At 33.4% G+C, this 22,782-nt stretch overlaps 1 long non-coding RNA gene across 1 annotated transcript in view; it reads left to right on the top strand.

The window, feature by feature from the left end:
- LOC116583101 overlaps positions 1-22,366 on the top strand; it is a 36,668-nt gene extending 14,302 nt beyond the window's left edge. The window contains exons 2-3 of the long non-coding RNA XR_004282611.1: positions 12,858-12,951; positions 22,317-22,366. This is a non-coding gene — a long non-coding RNA (uncharacterized LOC116583101). The remainder of the gene's footprint in view (positions 1-12,857; positions 12,952-22,316) is intronic.
- The last annotated feature ends 416 nt before the right edge of the window (positions 22,367-22,782 follow it).

The raw sequence follows: 22,782 nt of genomic DNA, 5'->3' as shown, positions 1-22,782 counted from the left end.
ATAGGTATATTTTATTTTAAATTTTATTTATTTTTTTTTCAGTGTTCCCAAATTCATTGTTTATGCACCAGACCCAGGGCTCCATGCAATACATGCCCTCCACAATAGGTATATCTTAGATATGTTGAAATTATCTTTAAATTCACATTGTATAGTCAAATTTTTATGGAAGATCTTTTTCCTCTAGCTTTCTTTTGTTCTATCCTGTTTCCTCTGCTGTCAGAGCCATTAATGTATGTATTAGGTGGAAGGAACACCTTTGATTAAATTAATGAAAGTGCATGTTTTTAACTCATCTGTCTTAAATATTCATGTTTGTCCTTTTTCTTGATAGTGCGAGAATGTTATTTTCACAAAATCTGGAACATTACTGAAACCATTCAGATAAGCCTCACACATGATAAATGGCTACTTCATTGAGAAACATCGAGAGGAGCAAATCAAATGGAGATGTGTTCTGTTTGTTAATAGATCTGAATGGTACTCTGGAGCTATAAACCTGCAATAGACAGGATTTTCCCTTCTTAACGAGATGCTGTAGTCTCAAGCTCTATGAGAGAGATCTAATTTCCATCTCTAAAAGATTCACCATTGCTTTTCATTAAGGAGTATCTCTACACCAAGACAATGCCAAGGAATGGTTTGAATGCCGGTCTGCTAGGTAGGGCCAGAAAAGACTGACCAAAGGGAAATCATGAATATGAACAATCAAAATTGTTACTGGAAACATGTGGAAATCAGCTTGTTTTTTGGCTCCTTATAAAAGTATCTAGTAGTCCTTATTAACAACTGCAACTGAAAGTTTCTCCTCAGACCAAATATTCAAAACTCTAAAAATACCAAAATACTGAAATAATGGGAATTTGAATGCATTGTCTACACCCACCTTACAATAACATACTACAGTCTAGTTTATTGTGCCAAAAATAATTCATAAATATGAATATGTTTATCTAATTTGTTTGCACTAGTTGAATTTTGACATATTGAAAGGAAAACCCTTTCCTTAGACATTGTTCTAATGGATAATCTCAAGAAGTAGTTATGGTTATTTATCTTTATCTCTATAAAAATATAGTTTTCAGGGTGCCTGGGTGGCTCAGTTGTTAAGCAGCTGCCTTTGGCTGTCATAATCCCAGGGTCCTGGGATCAAGGTCCACATCAGGCTTCCTGTTCAATGGGAAGTCTGCTTCTCCTTCTCCTGCTCCCCCTGCTTGTGTTCCCTCTCTCTCGGTGTGTGTCTCTCTGCCAGATAAACAAATAAAAAAATCTTAAAAAAAAGATATAATTTCTATTTTTATGTTTACTAACATTCATATGCATGTATCATGCAAGTGAATATATGTGTGTGTGTATATATATATGCATATAGCATGTGTGTGTATACATGTGTATCTAGAAAAAACTGCCTGTTGTCAAAAAACAAACAAACAAACAAACAAACAATGACCCCAAAGAAAAAGACACTGAAAGACACTGAGAAGTAGCATCATGTAACAAATAAGTTTGAAATATTGGAGTCAAATAGAATTTGGTTGAATTCCAACTCTGCATTTTGCTAATAACTACCTTGAGAATGTCTCCTAGCCTGAATTTCATTTGACTCTTGTGTTTACTGGGAATAATAATATGTGCCTCCCAGGACTGTTGTGAGGACTCAATTAATTTTGTTTTGTTTTCCCTTTTATCTTCAATCTTTCCCCAAGTTTTCTTTTTTTCATAAAGTTCTTACATCCTCACATTTCTATGAAGTGAGAATTCTGTACTCAACACCTGCACAGATAGGCACCATAAACATGTGGAAATAGTCCAGAAGAAAGCATCCAAAGCTGTTTTTTTAATGATCTTTCAAAGGGCCGTCTTGACAGCAGGGTGTGCACGCATGGAGGGTAAGTGCAAAGGGTTGGTGCAGAGATGGGTTTGTATTGTATCTTGCATATTTGATTTTATTTTAAAAATATGTATTCATATATTATTTGAGCAATTTCAAATGAATTAACATTTGTGGCAAAAATAAGATTGAATTAAAAATTACACTTTCTTTTAAACAACTTCCATTGGGAAAAGTGTCACTAACAGAAAAATATCCTTCGTGATTTTTTTTCAAATTAAATATAGCATTGTTTTGTTTCTCTGATATATATATTATATATATAAAATATATATCTTTCCACCGAATCATCCTAATGTCTGAATAAAAAGATGGCATATATATTTTTATATATTATGTAAATTATATATATTTTATATATAATCATCTTAATATATATATGCCATCTTAATATATATATGTCATCTTCTTATTCATTTATATGCATATATATAATATATATATGCCATCTTCTTATTCAGACATTAAGATGATTCGGTGGAAGGAATAAACACTTGTAGTTGCAGTGATCCTTCTGTGATGGGTGAGATATAATACCTGAGGGGTCTTTTGAGGAACTGTGGTTTATACAGGGCATGTTGGGTAGATGAAGGGGGTGGACCACCAGAGGAGAGTGAGGCACCCCCTGTCTGTGTGTAACAGTAATAGTTTGGTCAGACTAAACATACTATGTATGTTAAGGGATGTTGAGCTATATGGTTTAAAATGTGGTCTGTAACTAAATTGTATGAGAACTCTTTTCAGAAACTTTAAAGTGTATGGTTATTAAGTGTATGATTTAATAGAATGTTATGCTGAAAGTTAAGAACAAGCTAATTTGGTAATGGTGTTCAATCAGTGGCTCTATCATCTTACTCAAATTATATGAGGCCCCTAAAATTGGATGCTTACATTTACTCTCTAAACTGATGCTTTAGCAAAGCCCTGAATTAAGTAAGACATTACTTAGTGTCATGGCTTGAATAATTTGCTGTAACGTTTCCTCACATTTTGACATTTGCTTATTATACTCTTATCCTAAAGATTTGGACATATTGAAGAGATTGTAGAGATTTATCAACTTCAGATCATTAATTTTACATATACGGGAAGAGGATTTAAAAGGAAGAAAATAAGTAAACTACCCAAAATAACAGAGCTAATTAATAAAAGAAGCAACAAAACAACAAACAGGTCTCTAGAGTTCCAGTTTAGCACTGGCTTCCAGATGGGTATTAGGAAAAAAAAAAAAAAAGAGTAAGAGGATGGCAAGCAAACCTGTAATTCTTGGCTTTAGACAAGCTTTGGACAAATAAGTATTGGAGAACAGCGATGTGAAGCAGGGAATAGACCATGTGTGTGATAATGTGATTCATATCTTGGTTATTCCATGGAGCTTTCTGATCTAATGAGGTTCTTAATTATATCTTTTGAAACAAGTGACTAAAGGAGGAACACTGAATTTATTTTCTGAGAAGGGTTATTAATGGCCTTATATGACCACATAGATCCCAGGGCCAATGCCCAGCTTGTGAGACTAAGCCTGCATTGGGTACTGAAACTGGGAGAATTGATGAAGCTGGTGGACTGGTGCCTTCACTTACTTCTTTGAAATTGACTTCACAGTTGTCTACTTCAGTCTTCAGTTTGATTGGCCCATGTGGGTAGACAGGGAGGATTTATTTTCTATGAACTGTTTTCTTTATTTAGATGCCCCAGCCAATTTTGGAAAGCCATCTACAAGTACTGTGAACCTTATATTTCTTCCTATATTATACCTATGTTTTTATGCCTATTTTAGGCTTTTGATTATCAGGAGAGCTAATTCACATAAAAGGATTTGTGCATTAAAAAAATCACTAAGACATATTTTATATCTACTTGAAATACTATTTAATGCTAATAATTAAGAGTTATTATACTTTTCAACACTACAAAATATGCAAAATGTTATGTTCTTACCCATTAAACACACTTCTAATAATTGATAAACTTACACAAAAGGAGTCCATGAAGAACAATTTAAAACATTTATTATAAAAATTTGGAATTCATTGTGAGATTTCCAAAGCTCATTGGCATAAATAAATACTATACTTTTTAAATGGGATCTAATTAAATTTAAAATATCTTTAATCCCACATCTCCAGAGTGACACTTTACTAAACACCATGGCATTTATAGATAGTGGGGAACCTGGTGCATTTCTTCAGGAAGCATTAGGAGGCGGAAGAACAAGTGTATAACAGCTTTGCCCGGAACACTTTCAACATACTTGAAAAATCAAGTAAGGGAGATATGTTTTCAAAAAGAGTAATTCAGTAAACTTGGCATATGACATACAGTCTGAAGAACAGACTTGTAAAGAAAGCTAGGAATTCAGAGATTAGAAATACAGCTAATCTTTTAATGCAGCTGATTAATCAATACTTTATATTTTTTCCCTATTTTGTATTTTCTTCACAATGAATTTCCATTCAGCTTTTTCAAAATAATTCTTCTATAATATATTTCTTCTTTTTTTTTTCTCCCCAATCACATATTGCTTCTCAGCTGAGACAGCTGCTTGTAAAGGCACAGCTTAAATATAGACTTTTCAGTACTAAATATTGCCTATGTTAGTGGCATTACATTAGACATATTTCAAAAGAGGGTGTTATGCCTTTAAATACATTCTTTTGCTTAAATTCAATTTTTCTTTTAGCAAGTCAATGGGATAGATTTTGTGGCAAAATTTTTTTCTGCTATCAGCCATAGAAGGCTTAAAGATAAAATATTATCTAATAGGTGCTATTTTAGAACAATTGGTAATCGACATAAAACATCAACACTAACCTGCTACATATTCTCTTATCTGTTTTAAGAGCTCAGTACTTTTGCATATTATATTTGATTTAGGTAATAATATGATACATTATTTAGATGGTGTAATTACCCAAAGTAAGGAAGAGAAATAATTATTTTAGAGTATTTAAAAAGGTTGTTTCTAGGGGTGCCTGGGTGGCTCAGTGGGTTAAGCCGCTGCCTTCGGCTCAGGTCATGATCTCGGGGTCCTGGGATTGAGTCCCACATCGGGCTCTCTGCTTGGCAGGGAGCCTGCTTCCCTCTCTCTCTCTCTCTCTCTCTCTGCCTGCCTCTCCATCTACTTGTGATTTCTCTCTGTCAAATAAATAAATAAAATCTTTAAAAAAAAATAAAATAAAAAAAATAAAAAGGTTGTTTCTGTAAAAATTCTTTCTTTGTCAGGAAGTTATATCTTTCTTTTTTAAAATTTATTTGTTTTATTTTTATTTATAAATTATTTTTTATTATTATGTTCAATTAACCAGCATATAATACATCATTAGTGTTTGATGTAGTGTTCAATGATCCATTAGTTGCTTTTAACACCCAGTACTCATTACCATACATGCCCTCCTTAATACTCATCACCCTATTACTCCATCCCCCCACCAACCTCCCTTCTGTAACCCTCAGTTTGGTTTCCAGAGTCCAGTTCCCAGAGTCCAGAATCTCTCATGACTCATCTTCCACTCTGATTTCTTCCCATTCAGTTTTCCCTCCCTTCCTCTGTGGTCCTCCGCCCTATTCCTTATGTTCCATGTATGAATGAAACCATATGCTATATCTTTCTTAAGAAGTAACACGGAACATGTGGTAGATAGTGATCCTCGGAATGATTCCTTTCCTCAGCAGAAAAAATTATAGTCACATTCTCTCTCTTCGAAATGATTACACCAACTTTTTACTAAACTTACCTAAGTAAAGAAAATTAAAGTATTTTGTTGTTATGTTTTTCTTGGCTCACCATGAATCACTAATCTATTATAGTAAAACCTTCATTTGTGTAAGTGGTTGATAAGTTGTCAGTGGAGGGATATAGTTGAAAACTCCTGCTGCACTATAAAAGAAGGCAGAGATTTATCCTCTTACCCATACCCTCCTCCCCAGTGTCATCTACAGAAGCTTAACTTCTACCAATATTGTCGTAAAACAAAATAAAACAAAAAGAAAGAAAGAAAAATAAAAGAAATCCAGAAAAGACTTGAAAACAAATAAAGAGACTTTAATTTCTTGTTCATGACTTAAAAGAATGGTCAACATGTCAATCAAAGCCAGAAATCTCATGAAGAATATGCCTTTATTCTATAGAATACTTATCATCTAGATAATAAGGTAGTCTTTCTTCTTGTCATCATCAGAAAGATAGCAGTTCTTTCTAATGGTTGTGATTTTTTTAAGCCATGAACAGTTTCTTGTCAGTTTGCCAAAAGCTGAGAAACACAATGTCTGGCCAAGGTTAACAGCTCGTTTACAATCTCTGGGAGACTCTTTCATGTAAGCTTTACAATCATAGGCATTTTCTATAACCTTATCTGCTTGAAACATTATCAAAGACTAACTATCAGAAAATGCAATTTATTTCAATCTACCAACCAGGTTCTGTGTACTTCCAAGGTAGAGGGGGAAAGTACAGATATAAAGGAAAGGTGAAACAAGAAAGCAGCTGGAGACAGAAAGAGAAATGGGGTGAGCTCTGTGATGTGGCGCACTCCAATTGGGAAGAAAAAGAAAGACAGAATACAAGGTTATATCTCAGGAATAAAACTGTGTAAAATTGTGTAGAATTGCCTCAAAACCCCAAATCCAAACGACTAGAGAAAATCCCAACATCTCCAAATGATATCTTTATTCCAGGTGCGCACTAGTATTGTCTCACTTTTATTCTGTATTTTCTGGGAAGAAAAGTAGGAAGGCAGAAGAAAGGTAAATAGGATGGGGGAATGAGGGATGTAGAAGGGAGTGAGGAAGGAAGGGAGAAGGCTAGAAGTGAAGGAGTCTAAAGACACTAGGGAATGATTAGAGAGGAACAGTTATCTACAGATCATTCAGGAAGGAACTCTGATATGTGGTCAGCAATCTGAAGGAAACAGTGAATTGTGCATCTGCTGGGGGAAGAGCATTATAACCAAATGTAGACGCTGAGAAGGTTTGAGGCATAGTGCGTATGTTCTTGTGCTCTATTCTTGGTGTGTTAGAGGATTATATATGGGGTGTGAGAGAGGCAACAGTGATGACAAATTTAAATCGATCAGCAGGGGTGTGTACATTTTTTCAACCATGTCAGAATGCTTAGTCTACAAACAACGTAGGGGAAGAGCCTATTGAATCATGGAATTTGAAATAGGTTTGCCTGCTCTCCCATTTATAGGCTTGGAGAAATGTTTCTAGTGGGAAAAAAAAATGTCTAAAAAAACCCTAGATTTTCTTTGTTTACTGGAATTTTCTGGAGATTGTAAAATAGCAAGAATTTTCAAGGGCAAATTTGGAAGGATTCTGTTTTGACAAAGAATAAGTGCTCCACCGCCAGAGAGATTTATTCTTGTTGTTACGTATCCTTTATCCTCTGTCTTTGGAAGTTGTTTTGTGTTGGAAGGAGGATGATATTGACAACAAAATGAGAACATTTGGCTAATTAATTTTTAATGAAATCTGCTCACTTTGAGTAAAGCTTGAGTTGAAACATTGTTTGACATCCATAGTAAAATTCTACATATAAACTCTCCTGAAATTTTGCTGGCAAAGGTCTTAGTTCACATGACCTGAGAATCTATATGGAGAGAATTATTTCAAATGTTTCAGAATTTGTTGGTTTAAGTAGATTTTTATGTTTAGAAACTAAACACTCTTGCTTGGGTATTAGAAGATTGGGATTCCAATATGCTTTTTAGAAATTACTTAGCATACTGGTCACCTAGCTCAGATATTCTTTTCTGGAATCATTTACTCTTAAACTTAATTTTTTTTCCACTGTGAACTTTCAAGTTCATATGTCATGCATATTCCAATGCATTTCCCATTTTAAAAGAGAGGAAAATTCCGGTGACTTACCATATCTAACATTAGTAATATTCTATCTCTTCTTTGTGTTCATGGCAGGCAGAACTACTTACACTCACATAGGCAGAAAGAATGCCATGGGGCCAAATGATTCACTGCTTTCCCTCAGTTCAAATCCCTCAAAATAACACTTTCTATCACTTCCTACTCTTCATCACTACCTACCCTCTCCAGAATGCTGGGCCATCTGGAGTTTCCAGCTCATAGAGAACACAACAGCCTGTTACCTTCAAGATAATGTTTTCTGAGGGAGTGTTTTCTTTTATAAATCACTCATCATTTGCATTTTCTTCATATCTACATCTTTACAATATTTTACATAATTTATAGAATTATTTAAATACAAATCCTATGATAATGTAAGTTCTTAATAAAAAAATCTCAGTTTTCCTGCAAAATGTGAATATTTGAAGGAGAAAATGTCTGTTCACAAACAAAATCTAATCCTTTGAATCATGGCTAAAAGCAGGTAGCAAGTTCAATAGGAACGTTAGTTTACAAAAGAATGGGTGCATCACTGACAGTTCTTTAAATTCTTCTCTGTCATCTATTCATCAGGCTTTGATTCTTGATGTGAAACCACTTATCTCTATTATTTTTGGAGAATTCATATTAAAGTTTTGAGTAGGTGATAAACATTCACAAATTACAAACATCAAAACTATTAAAGAGGGCCCAGTGAAAAGGCTCCCTCCACTATGGACTGAAGATTTGTGTCCTCCAAAATTATTATGTTGAGGTCCTAATCCCCAATATGGTGGTGTTTTGAAGTGGAGCTTTTGGGAGATGATTGGAATTCAATGAGGTAATGGAGGTAGAGTGCCTCACGGGACTGGTGTCCTTATAAGAGGAAAAAGAAACCAAACCAGTCCAGTGCTGTGAGAAATAAGTAGTTGTTTTTTAAGGCACCAGTCTGTGATATTTTGTTATAACAATCCCTACTGACTAAGACACCTTTCCCACCTTGATCCCAATCTGGTTGGTTAGCACCTCCATTCAATAGGTCAACCAGTATTATTTACCTTTTCTTTTCAGGCAATATTTGTCTTTTCTGTGTGTATGAATGTGTGAGCCAGTACAGATTATATATTCTCTTTCCCCTTCCATTTTACACAAATAGTAGCATATACATTCATTTTTCTGCTTTTTTTCTCCTCACTTAATAATGTATTGGTCATCTTTTCCTATCAGGAAAGAGAAGTTTCTACTCTCTTTATTTGTGGCTGATTAATATCTCCTTGTATGAAATCTGATATGTTACTTAACATTAACCTTTTGCTATTGGAGATAATGTTACAATAAAAACCTATACATAAGCTATTTTGCATATTCTTTAGTGTAAATAACACGGAACTCCAGAAAAAATTCTGGTACAAAGATGCATGCATATTACATTTTTCTGGAAACTGTAAAGTTGCCTTTCTTAGTTGTTGCATCACTTTATACTTCATAATAATGTATGAGAATGTCCCTCCCCAGTCCCCACTCCTTCAACCATTCCAGTCCTCAAAGACCTTCTTGTTGCACAGCTGGAGTTACATAGTAAATAGCCATTCACATAGGCTACTATGTGAGGTCAACATCTTGCAAGAAGGCAGTCTATTGGCTCTGCACATAATTTTACTATATTGTGGATTATTAAGCTTTTAGGTTTTGTCAGTCTGATAAAGATTAAAATGGAATAGTACTATAATTTTAGTTTTTATTTCTCTTGCAAATGAGATTTTGCATCTTTTCCTATACTTAAGGTCACATTTCCTTTTCTATGACTGGCCTCAGTTTTGCCTATGCTGTTTTGTTGGTTTTCTTACTTCCATGTAAGTTTTTGTTTATAAATTTTTGAGTACTTGAATGTGATATTAATCATATTTTCCCAGTGGGTCTTTGCCTTTTCACTGTGTGTATTCGTGTGTGTGTGTGTTTTCTGTGACATGGTAGATTTTGATGTCTACATCTTTATATTTATCAATCTTTTTCATGGTTTCTGAATATTTGCATCAAATGTAGAAAAACCTTCCAATATCTGAGTTTATGAAAGGAATCTTTCAGCTTTCCTCTCCTACTTTATGATTTCTTATATATAAATCATTACCATGTTTGGAATTCATCTTTGTGCAAATGTGAACCCAGTTTGTCTTTCCCTCCAGACCTCAAAACAGTTGTTTCAAATATATTTGTTGAATGCACATCTATCCACAACAGATTCACTTAAAATCTTGAATGAGAGTCATGAATTTTTTTATTTGTTTCATTGACCTGTCTCTACATAGTTTTCACAACTTAAGCTTACATGCTGTGTTAAATGCGTTAGAAAAATGTCCTCTTATTGCATTTCTTTCCCAGAATTTTAATTAAAAAAATTCACATGAATTTGGCATTAATTGAGGTAGTTAACAAATAGTATACTAACTGGGATCATCCTACACTTATTAATCTGCTTATAGAAGATTGCTTATTTTCCCTATTATTTACATTTGTTTCATTTTTTATGTGCCATTGAGATAGTTTTAAAGTTTTAATATGGCTCTGCATGTTTCTTGTTACGTATTCCTAGGAATTTTATCTTTGTTTAATCTTTTTCCATTGTATTTTCTATAGGGTTTGTTTGACTATTATTGATTTCTGAGTTAGTATTCCACTCCACTGTATCCCGAATTACTGTATATTTTAAGGATTTTTAGCTGTTTTTCTTTTCTCAATTTATAGTCATGTAATCTGTAAGTAGTGTTTTCTCTTCATTTTAAATTTTCATATTCTTATTTATTTTTCCTATCTAATTGGTAGGCTAACCTTAGTTTCTCTGATAATTAGTAATAATAGTACTAACACCTTAGTACATACATTAGTATAATGTCAAATAATAGAAGAAATAGGTGTTATTTCTTGTTTCTGACCATAGAAAAATTGTTACAAATGTTTTACTATTCAGTATATTATTGGTCCTAGTAAGAATAGTTTTAATCATATTGAATTTCTAGCATCCTCTAAAATTGAATATTTTAAAATAAAAAATGAAGGTCAAATTTTTAAATTCTCAGAATCTATAAAGAAACTACATTTTTCCTAAACTTATAAATAAATATTTTTAGTGTTTCACTTACTTATAATCCCACTCATTTACCTATCAGTAGGAACAAACTTTTTTGAAAAATCTCCTTTATTTATAGATGTTCTTTTTTTAAAACCTCTTATCTTTTGTTTCCCTTTTGAGCAAGATAAAGTAAAAACATGGTAAGAGAGTAATGCCATAATGGGAATGAAATATGAACACTTCTGTGCATGTATATTATTTTATTTATTTGTCTCTTTGTTTCCTAACCTTGCTTTAAGCTCTGGTAAGTATGTACTGAATACTATTTTGTTTTTCTACCTTCTACCCCTACATCCTTGCCTCATTTTTAAGAACTTAGCTGCTTCACAAATTGTCACTCAATACTCACAGACTAGAAATGGATAAATAAACCTTACCTGCAGATATTTAGGCTATTAATAGAGATGGCTTTTTGTTTGTTTCTTTATCAAGTGTGGCAGGAAATAGATATCACTCTGAAATATAAGTACTTTAAGAATAATTTAATAAATGAACCACATGTAAAGGTATGAATAAGGCATACGGAAACCACAAAGGATGTTACACACCCATAGTGCTAGGAAAGACAGAGCAGTTGCTACTCCAGGTGAAAATGACAAGAGCAGAGTGGTCACCATAATTCAAAAGACAGAATCCTACAGACAAGCCCAATTAAAATGAAACAATGCCATTTGATGAACATGACTACATGTGCTTGATGGGAGCTAGAGGAATAAATGCTGAAAATCATTCTGTGACTTTATTCTTCTTCTGGGCCACCCATTGGCTAAACTCACCTGGATACGTCAGGGAGGTCAAGGGAGCCCCTTTTCTGGTCCACAGATCAGAGATGACAGTGGGGATCAGTAGAAAATAAATCTGGAGAGGTAAACAGAACATATCCTATACATCCTATGTACGTTAACTCTGTTCTCATACTAGGTAAATAAGTTAGGAATATAATGTGAATAACAAATATGAGAGAGAAAAGACATGTTACAATTATTGGCTATGGAACAAAAATTTCTTCTTTGGGAAGACAAAAACAGAAAATTATTACAGTGCCCTGAATTATATGTAATCCTATTTAATATTTGTATAGAAGTCATTGGTAAAATAAAACGTGCTACTTTTAAGAATACATTTTCTTCAGAGTCCATAGTCTCTCATGGTTCACCTCCCCTTCCAATTTCCCCCAACTCCCTTCTCCACTGAGGTTGGGGTACCAGGTGGTGGGTATTATAGAGGGCACGGATTGCATGGAGCACGGGGTGTGGTGCAAAAATAATGAATACTGTTATGCTGGAAATAAAAAAAAAAAAAAAGAATACATTTTCTTTTATTTTGTTCAAATGTGAAAAGTTGCTTTATAACTCCTTCATATTTTAGAAAAGATCCATGAATTACTTATGATAATGTGGTTTAAGATGTTCAAGTGAGTGTAAATGAAATATTCATAAGTTGGCTACTGTTAAAGATTTCATTGCAGAGTTTGTTTCCTTAAGGTTTTTTATTTTTCTTTTAAAATCACTGGTTTGCTTCAGACCTTTACTAGTCTGAAACATGCAGCCACAAATAGAAAAATTAAACACTTTATTCCACCTCAACCCTATTTTCATGCATATAATGCTGTCAGAATGTGCAATTGAAAATCAGCTCTGCAAAATAGTGTCCTCAGTACTTTTTCATACCTGATACAAGAAATAATTCCTCCAATTGTTAAAAAAAAAAATAACATGCCTTGAGAGGAAATAGATAAGCTAATGAAACATTGGGTTATCCCTTAGATATTGTGATACACAAAAGGTTTCAAATTTCTTGTTTGAAGTTTGTTTCTAGTCCCTCCAAACTGTTATATCAATGGAACCAGTTTAAATGTCAGCTTTGTCCTCTTTTACAGTATTCAAATGTGCTTCCTGGGGAAAAAGAAAAACAGAAATATCTTCACTGTAAAATATTCAAATTGTTCAAGCATGGAAAATAATAATTTGGAAAATATTCTGTATTTATTTACAGAATTTCAAAGAAAGGAGGGAAGTACTAGAGAAACACAGAACCATTATACCTGAAGTTCTTTTCCACTCGGGCTTCACTGGGGAACAAAGGCAAGGTATGTTCACAAAGTTCTTTGGTTCTTCTTCTCCAGCAACACACCTGACTGGGATCTAGTAAGTGAGCCCATTTGAACATCTCCATGGGATCTCCAAAATTGCTCAAGACTGATTTTCAAAAAGTTAAAATCCTAAGTGTTATTCAAACATAAACTGACAACTTGTCAAAGGTTTTGTTTCCCTCATTAATTAATGAGGAACTCAGTCAGATGTCAAAAGCAGGTCTAGTGTGAATTTGAGTTATAGGAGTTCATATTCTCTACCAGACAAATTTCACTTGCGTTGCCAAGAACAGGAATCATGTGCTGTGCTGTGGACAGGGAGCATTTGCATTGCAATCAGTTTTCTATGACTCGAATTCTGTCTCCTCAAAATCATTAAATAGCATGGTCATGCAAAGACATTCAAAAAAGTGTACAGGCCCTGGAGGATCAGCTAATTCCCTGAGGCCCATTAGAGGCTGACAATGCTCTACTGACAGGTTATCCAGTAACTTTTTTTGCTTTCACACATCTCCAAGTCATGGGTGATTTTTTCCCAAAAAAAATCATGACAGGGTCAAATCTATTTAAGAGAGACTCAGTTGCCAAGTCAAATTAATATTCTTTGGAATAAAAATGATTTTTTCCCATATCCTGGTATCATTAAAATATTTTACAGGATTCTATAACTCTACACTCCCCAAACCATCGACTCTGTCTCCCATAGATTGTATCAATATCGATCTTAAAAATATACGCAAGTAGAAAGTTTTACATTCTTTCATTTTGGATAGTGTTTGCTGGCAGCAACTAAAAGAAAAAGGAATGTCTCACATCAGTGTGGTCTGGAATTCTGTGGCTCAGAGTCTAAATGCCTATTCAATACCCATTCTTTTCTTTTTCAATAAGGTAACTTCTATATTTGTGAAGTAGAATCTTTAGAGTTAATAAGGTATCCACACTGTCCACCCCCACTCCCTTTTTCAGCTGTTTGGAGATTAGGGTGGCCAAAGCACTGGAAATAGAAATGGTTGCCTGAGACCTCAAGACAATCTCATAAACCTTGGAATTATAAGATGGGAAACATTTCTGCTGATAAATATCCCTCCTTCTTCCTACTGTGGGTGGAGCTACTTGATGGTTGGACCAGGAAGATCAAGGAGTTTAGGACGTTAGTAATGATGATGGAACAGCCGTACCATCTCTAGCCTGTCCACTTTTGAATTTCATGAAAGAAAAATAAATCTTTGTATTATTTTTTTTTTAAAGATTTTTATTTATTTTTCAGAGACAGAGGGAGAGAGCGCGAGTGAGCACAGGCAGACAGAGAGGCAGGCAGAGGCAGAGAGAGAAGCAGGCTCCCTGCCGAGCAAGGAGCCCGATGTGGGACTCGATCCCAGGACCCTGGGATCATGACCTGAGCCGAAGGCAGCTGCTTAACCAACTGAGCCACCCAGGTGTCCCAAATCTTTGTATTATTAAAGGCAAAGATATTTTGGCCTTGTGTCAATATCAATTAAAGCAGTTAGTAATTAATCCAATCCTCCATTTCTATAAGATACTCTGTCATCCGTACTGAGTCACTTTATAATCATGTATCAGCCACTGTTTAGAATAGAAATTCTGCCTTATTCTTGTGTGAAGAATATTGGATGTAACAAGTAAACAGATGGGTAGGGTAAATGACAGATATTTGGAACTGATGCTGAATATAACTTGGCTATGTTACATTTGTAAATAAGTTTTTTCACCCCCTCACAGGCATGTTGGCCAGTTTTTCCTTTTGTAATTGATTCAACCCTCAGTCCAAAGTAAAATTCTATGTTTTACAGACACCTCATACAAAATATTGACCAATAATTCTTCAATAAGTTCCTTTCTATAACGTCCCCAGCTTGAAAGTTTTAATTGTAGAAAATTTCAAGTGGAAAAAATATATAAAAAAATCATTAAGGAAATGTAATTATCCCACCTCAACAAGCATCAATATTCTTTATAAAAAATAACTCTTTCCTCCTTATCTCTTCCCTCAGTCATTTTGAAGCAAATTCTAGATATCATTTTATTTTACCCACACATATTTTAGCATGTATCTCCAAAACAAAACAAAAAAATTCTCTCTCTTTTTTATTTAATATAGTCAGTTTCAATGTTCCCACCCCATGTTACATCCTAGTTGTTTTAGAAACTAGATTTTTTTTTCCTACAGTTTTCCATACTTTCAATATCACTGATTGAGTCTACCTGGTGTGGCTTCAGATGTTCCTTTTCTAAAATGCTTTTCTTATAAATTGGTGGTTATACTTAGAGTGTTGATCAGATTTAGGTGGTTTTTTGTTGTTGTTGTTTTTTTGTGTTTTTTTGGGGGGGGTAAGACTACAGCATAGATGATACTTTAAATTCTATTAAAAAGTGCAAATGTCTGGTTGCCTCTTTTTCTATAGTGTTAGCCCTGATGATCATTATATCACTTGACTCATTATTTCAGAAGTAGAAAAATGGTGGCAGGCCTTCTGATTTTATCCATTTTTATTTGTAAGCTAGAATACATCTATAAAGACTATATCTCCTTGTCAACATGTGATAAGTTTGAGTTACTATTTGTAAAGGAAAAGCAAAACTAATACTCAATCTTTTCCTCTTATTTATTAGTTTCCAAAGTAATGACTTGACTACTTAGAAAAAAGGACAGCAATCTTATCTTGCAAAGGGCCAATTAGTAAATATTTTAGGCTTTTCAATCTGCATGTTTCTGTCACAATTACTCAGTTCTGATGTTATAAAGAGAATGTAGCTTTGGACAATATGTAAACAAATGGGTGTGCTGTGTTTCAATAAAATTTTATTTACAAAATTAGCCTTCCCTGAAAACGACCAAAGGGTTTTGGTTTCTTTTAGCCATGCTTGGTATGTTATCAACTTATATATCTAAACTGTTTTGTTCCATTGCAGTTACTACTTTTTTTAAAAGGTTTTGTTTTTATCAGTAGCTTTAGGTTCATAGCAAAATTGAGGATGGTACAAATATTCCCCATATATCCTTAGCCACTACACATACATAGCCACTCTCATTACCAACATCACCACAATAGTAGTACGTTTGTTAACAATTGAATCTATTTTGACAGGATGTTATCATTTAGAGTCCATAGTTCACAATAGAGTTCACTCTTGGTGTTATACATTGTAGACATTGGGACAAATGTATAATGACATGTATTTACCACTATACTATCATACATTTTCACTGCCTTAAATATCCTTTGGGTTCCTCCTATTTGACTTTAAAAGTGTAAAATTGTACCTACCTTAGCCAATGGAAGGCTCTTCAGTTAGCTGCTAAGTTTTTCTGAAACATCCTTAGCGGTCTTTTGTAGCTTGCCTGATGTCTTGTATGACAAACTGCCCCAGGATCATCTCGTGTATTTGCTGCTGGAGACTTAGAATAAGGTATTTCCTGTACAATCTCTGGTTTCCTTTTGTGGAAATGATATTTAGATAACATGATCTGAAGATTAAGGATGCTTATCACTATTGAATGGCCTTTATTTCTAGACTTTTTCAGTGAAGAGAGATAGGTTGTCTTATCTGTTAGGATAAGACAAGACCATGATGGGTTCAAGTACACCCTATACCTGTTTTCCCATTCAAATTCAGTCCTACAAGGTTATTACATAACCTCAGCTGTCTTATAACTGTTTCTCCTTTTTCTCCACCACAAAATGTCCAGTTGCTTGATGTACTAATATTGTCATTAATAATATTATCATAGAAACCAATTCAAAGTTCTTTTCACACTTCTTCAATACCTTACAAATGCACAGACTACTATGTTTTAAATTCTTTAGTTTTAATTCTAGTGTAAACTTACAGAGACAGAAATTGTTAGCCATTCAATAAATACCCTATTCTTCTCAACTAACAGAATCTTGGTTTTGTTCAATATACATATGCTATGTTTCTGAGTATAATTAAACCACAAATAAAATTGAGTTTCTGTTGGTAAGAAAGAATATGGCAATAGATATTGGGTAGTTAATAACTAGATTGAGTCACATTCCTATGAATTATAGCTCTGCCTGTTTCTCCAGCCTAGCCATTAATTCATATCATCAATGACTGTCTTTCTGACTTCCCATTAAAACTATTAATTAATTTTTGCTCTTCCCTTGTGTCTTTAATACACATGTTGTTATACCACAAATCCCTCATATGCCCCCTCCCCTTATCAACATGCTCACATGCATCTATGTACAAAATCTGCTGTTAATCATTATTACATTGAAATATACCAAAGCATTATTTTCATTTCATAATTTTTGTCTATAATAGAAACAGAAACAAATGAATAGACTTCTAAAAGTTTCTTTTATTATACATTCTCTTAGAGATAAATATTTCTACTTTCATCCATATTATCTAAACATATTTTCTTTTACATGACCACTACAAACTAGTGAAAAATAATTAACAAAAGAAACTATGGAGCAAATATTTGGTTAAACCTCATGAAGCTTAGATTTAACATAGTTGCCTTCTCAAAAAGCTTGCAATAAAATGTTAGAAATGGACAAGATTTAGAGCTTATTCTATAGGGAACCATTTACATTTAAAAGAAAAATATCCTTAGATTATAGAAGGCCATAAAGCATAGCATTTTAAAGGGTAGCTATGACGGTAGACCCTCTGGTTTTAAAATTGGATCTGTCACTTTCTAGATGTGTTACCTTGGATGAAGTATAGGTTTAAAATTTGTATAGTAATTTTATGTATCCATATAGCTGTTAGGAGGATTAAATGTATACATTACATATATGCATGTATGTGTGTGTGTGTGTATACATAAATGTCCATGATATATATCATTTTCATACCCAATACATGTCATTTTATTATTTATTAAAACACAAGATTACTTAATTTTTTTTTAGTATTTGTAATATGCCAGATTTTTTTCTAGTGATATCATTGAAAAAACAACTGAAATATTAGAAATACTCAAAAAATATTAGCAAACATCCTGTTTTATTAATCATTTAAGAAAATTATATATATCAATTATGAGAATAACATTGATCCTTTTATGATTATAAAACTAATGAAATAAAGTGAAAATTTCCCTCTACATATTAGACTAGTTTTTAAAATATGTCAGATTCTTCCAATACCACTAATTACTAATAATGCCTTTTCAAATATATGAAATATTTATTGTTAAGAGTACATAGTACTCATAGTATATACATCTAACTAACGTAAACTATTTTGCACAAATTAAATCTATAAGTTACATTTCAAGGAACTACTTTTTTGCAAGAGCAATAAGCATATTAATATTCTTTCTCACATGTAAAAACATTATATTGGGATTAGGAAAAACTGAGGTGTTAACTGAATTAAAAATTCAAATAGACTCTGGTTTAAGTACTGTTGAGAAGCTTAGTAATAATACAAGGAGATATGCAAGGAGAAGACATGACTCTATTTGCTAACATTTATTGCATTTTTACTTTATACCTGTAGCATATTTTGTTGATTGACTTTATCAACACTCAGTCTGAATGCCACTTACTCATTTGCCTTTCTCTCCCATAGAAGCTATAAATCTAAAATATTACCCAACCTCTCTGCAGCTGAGCCACTCACTTAACATTTGTTCTTACTGATGAAATACAAACGTCAGTTCTTGCTAGATTTCCTTGTGTTACTTGGCTTCCTCTCTTCTTCTAGTGTAGAAAGCAAGATATGAAGATAGGAAGACATGAATATCCATGGGGAGTGTTTCTCTTACAATAATAATAGAAGTCACATGCAAAGAATGATAGAACAAAAAAAGTTCTTTGATAGCATTATTGTCCACCTTTGACTAATTTCTGAGCAAAATAAATCAATCAGGTTTACTATTATCTCTAATTTTAATTTATATAGACCTAAGTGCTTTAACTGTGTGAATGCTGTGAACTTATTGAGTCCTTACAAATAGCATTACTTGATTGGAATTGTTTCTCCCATTTCACAGAAATAGAAATGTAGACATCAAATAATTACATCACTGTATTAGAGTTACACTTCTAGTATGTAGAAAGGCAAGGTTTGAAACCCATATAATCTGATTCTAAAGCATCCAATTTAACCATTGTACCATGCTTCCATTTACTATGAAAATTCAAGAGGAACAGAGAGACAATGAGATATCTAAGAGCTTCTGTGATCCAAAACAGTACAGCTAGTTTTGTGTTTCATGAAGTCCTTTTGAGTTTGCTTGTTTGGTGTGTGGAGTCTACGAGGTAAATATCTCAAGTCATGTGATACATTTTATTAATCTACAAAATATGAATAGATACCACCCAATTTATTAAATGAGCTAACATGCACAATGGTTAAAATAGTACTTGTCAAAAGCAATGTAGTAGAGCACCTGGGTGGCTCAGTGGGTTAAAGCCTCTGCCTTCAGCTCAGGTCATGGTCTCAGGGTCCTGGGATCGAGCCCCATATCGGGCTCTCTGCTCAACAGAGAGCCTGATTCCTCCTCTCTCTCTGCCTGCCTCTCTGCCTACTTGTGGTCTCTGTCTGTCAAATAAATAAATAAAATCTTAAAAAAAAAAAAAAAGGCAATGTAGTACTGGTGGAATTCCATTTAATTTCCAAAGGAATTGAAAGCCTCATAATAAACCAGAAAACAGATCACATATTTTATTAAGTCTTTGACAGTCTCATAGTGTGAGGGATCAGAAATTTAGTTATCACTGTTTGATAACTACCAGCCATATTAAGACACTTTGAATCCCTGGTTTATCCTCCAGTTCAGATTTCAGATGAGAAGATTCACTATGTTAGTCTTGAATTACTGTTTTACAACCTAAGTTCCCAATGAGTATCATCCTAGCTAAAGAAATCTGATTTTTTTAACTTGATTTGTGCCAGTTCAGAGCATGATAAAGTGACTTATTCTATGTTAGTGTAAACAGAGATGACAAAAATACTTTAGAGCCATTGACAGTCTCCAATGAGAGGAATATTAAAGAATTATTTGCTTACCTTGTTGGGTTGGTAGAGAGAGAAAACAAGTAATTTTTCAGTGGTGCATGTGCTTTTTTGTTCTTTTGAATGGGTATTTGCCATTTTGAAATCTATTCAGCAAGTCATACAGTTTGACCATCTTACTGATTTATGACACTCATATAGCACTTATAAATAAGTCTGAGAGTTAAGTCCCTGAACAAAATCTGACAAAATTTATAGTTTATACTCCTCCCTCAAATTTTCCATTATAGAATATTCTTCACTGACTAGGGATGTACATAATATAAAGAATTCATCAATAGACAATGAGTCTTAGGCTGACTTTCTGGGCTAATATAGAACTACATCAAATTAACTATAATCTTAAATAAAAAGCCTATGCGTAAGTTATGCTTCTTCAATTTAGGTTGTTCATAATTGTTTGTAAGTGATGGTCTTAAGAGTAAAACGTAATATAAAATAGAAAGCAAATTATCTTTAAATTAAAGTAAAATGCTCAATAGTAATTCAGTAATATTATGTTACAGTTCTTAATGGCTTATATAATTCTTAGTAATATGTTTACCACATAACAGCAAAGCCATAAAAGTAACAGTCATTTGTAAAAGGTATTTTCCAAGGGAATCTGTAATAAAGGCTACCATTTAACAAGCAGATGTTCAAAGCTCTGATAATCTGGTATATTAAAAAACCCCAATGGCTAAGCCTGATTTGCAAATGGAATGCTTCTCATACCAGGTTGCCTGCCCTTATTCCCTATAGGTCTATCTCATAAGCATTTTCCACATGGAAAGTACATCACTTTTTGAATTTAAATTACTGACTATTATGTTATAAAGAACCCAAGATTGACTCTGGAGTTAATAATCAAATGCTACAGGCATAACAAGCAACTAATATATAAGATAATTATTTTTAAGGATCCCCTATATTAAGAAATATTCTATGTGTAATAAACAAAGATTAAAAGTCTTAACTATTATTATGATGCTTCCTCCTATGACTTCTTAAGTGGAGACTGTTAAAGGAAACCAGACGGTTACAATAGGTAAACTGATTGGAAGATGTTTTATATAGGAAATTTTGCAGTAAGGGAAAAGAGACCTCAGTGTAGAACTGGTCTCAATTCTAAATGTATCATGGACAAATGGAGATTTATAGCCAGGGAGCAGGGTGGGGGTCAATGGATGGAAATTACTAAGAGAAAATTTTGAGGGGTAAGGGGGATTTTGACTAAACTGACTTGACAGGATTTTTGTTGCAGGCAGGTCAGAGGGATCAGATACCAAGCATGGGATATGAGGAATTTCATTATCTGTGAAAGAGTGATGAGATACTGAGGGTGGGAAAACACTCACTCAGCTAACTTAGCAGAATTTTTGCTAAAATTGAGTGATGCAAAGACAAAGAAGTCCAAAGGTCAATACCTAATTGGCAAGAGGATACAGAGGAGCCTGACTAAAGTTTGGTCAAGGAGAGAGTCTTTGACAAGATAGATAGAGAGATGACAAATAGGCAAAAAGAAAAAATATATAACTAGGTAAAAACATAAATATATGTATATATATACATATATATACACACACACATATACACATACATATGGATAAAAATATATAAATATATATAAATAACTAGATAAGCTAGATACATATATAACTAGATAAAAATAGATAACTAGATAAACTAGGTATATATAACTTGGTATATAACGATATAAAAACATAGCTGTTTGAGCTGGAGGATAAGGAGAATTGACTGACCAGACATTTCAGTTCCTCATCCTCCATGGTAATCTCTGAGACCTATCCATAGACTTCCAGAGCTCTCTCTGCATGAGAAACTTAATAATTATTGCTAATGCTGGTTTTAAAATTAGACCTAGTTTTGAATTCTTTCCTCAGGTCCTACCAAATATTCACTTATTTGGACTCCAGAAGCCTCAAATTCCTCATCTGTAAAATGTGAATAATACAATTTACTGCATATGATTTGTAAGATAATTAAACCTGATAATTCATTAGCATATATCATGTTCAATATGATATTTTCCAATTAATGAATTTTCTATTGACACAGCAACTTTTAAATATTAAGGAAGGAATTTACTGTATATATAGGTCATCAATAATTTATTGTATGAAGTACTTATTTTGTCCTTTAAGTTTGAGTATATAGTTAAAGAAGAAAATTAATTTGCAGAACGAGGTCAGAGAATACATAGAATAAGTGTTCGATAGTTAATAAAATGTAAAGGATGAATAAAGAGGCAGAGTGAAGGTAATGGGATTGGGCCAGGACCTTGTACTATAGTAAGATTCAAAATATGTTTATTTTAAACTGTTTTTTTTTTTTTTTAGGAATCTGAAATGCAGTATACTTTCAAGGAGTGTATAATTGAATGGGGGAAACATTTGAAAAGATACAATGTTAATACACTGTATTAAGTGCAATGATTAAAAAAAAAGTAATTCACTGTATGAGAATAGTATGGCTTTCTGTGGAGGACTTACATAAAAGGTAATCAAACAATTTGTTTTTTTTTTTGCCAAAGATTTTATTTATTTATTTATTTGACAGAGAGATATCACAAATAGGCAGAGGCAGGCAGAGAGGGGGGGCAGGCTCCCCGCTGAGCAAAGAGCCTGATGCGGGTCTCCATTCCAGGACACTGAGATCATGTCCCGAGCCAAAGGCAGAGGCCCAACCCACTGAACCCCCCAAGTGCCCCTCAAATAATTTGTTAAAATACTGAATAAAATGAGATAATACCTGAGCCAAAAACATGGATATGTCAATCAAAATTACTATTCAAAGAATGTAATT

Source organism: Mustela erminea, chromosome 2 (assembly GCF_009829155.1).
Source record: "Mustela erminea isolate mMusErm1 chromosome 2, mMusErm1.Pri, whole genome shotgun sequence".
Classification (NCBI taxonomy): domain Eukaryota; kingdom Metazoa; phylum Chordata; class Mammalia; order Carnivora; family Mustelidae; genus Mustela; species Mustela erminea.
This window is presented reverse-complemented; position numbering and strand designations above follow the sequence as displayed.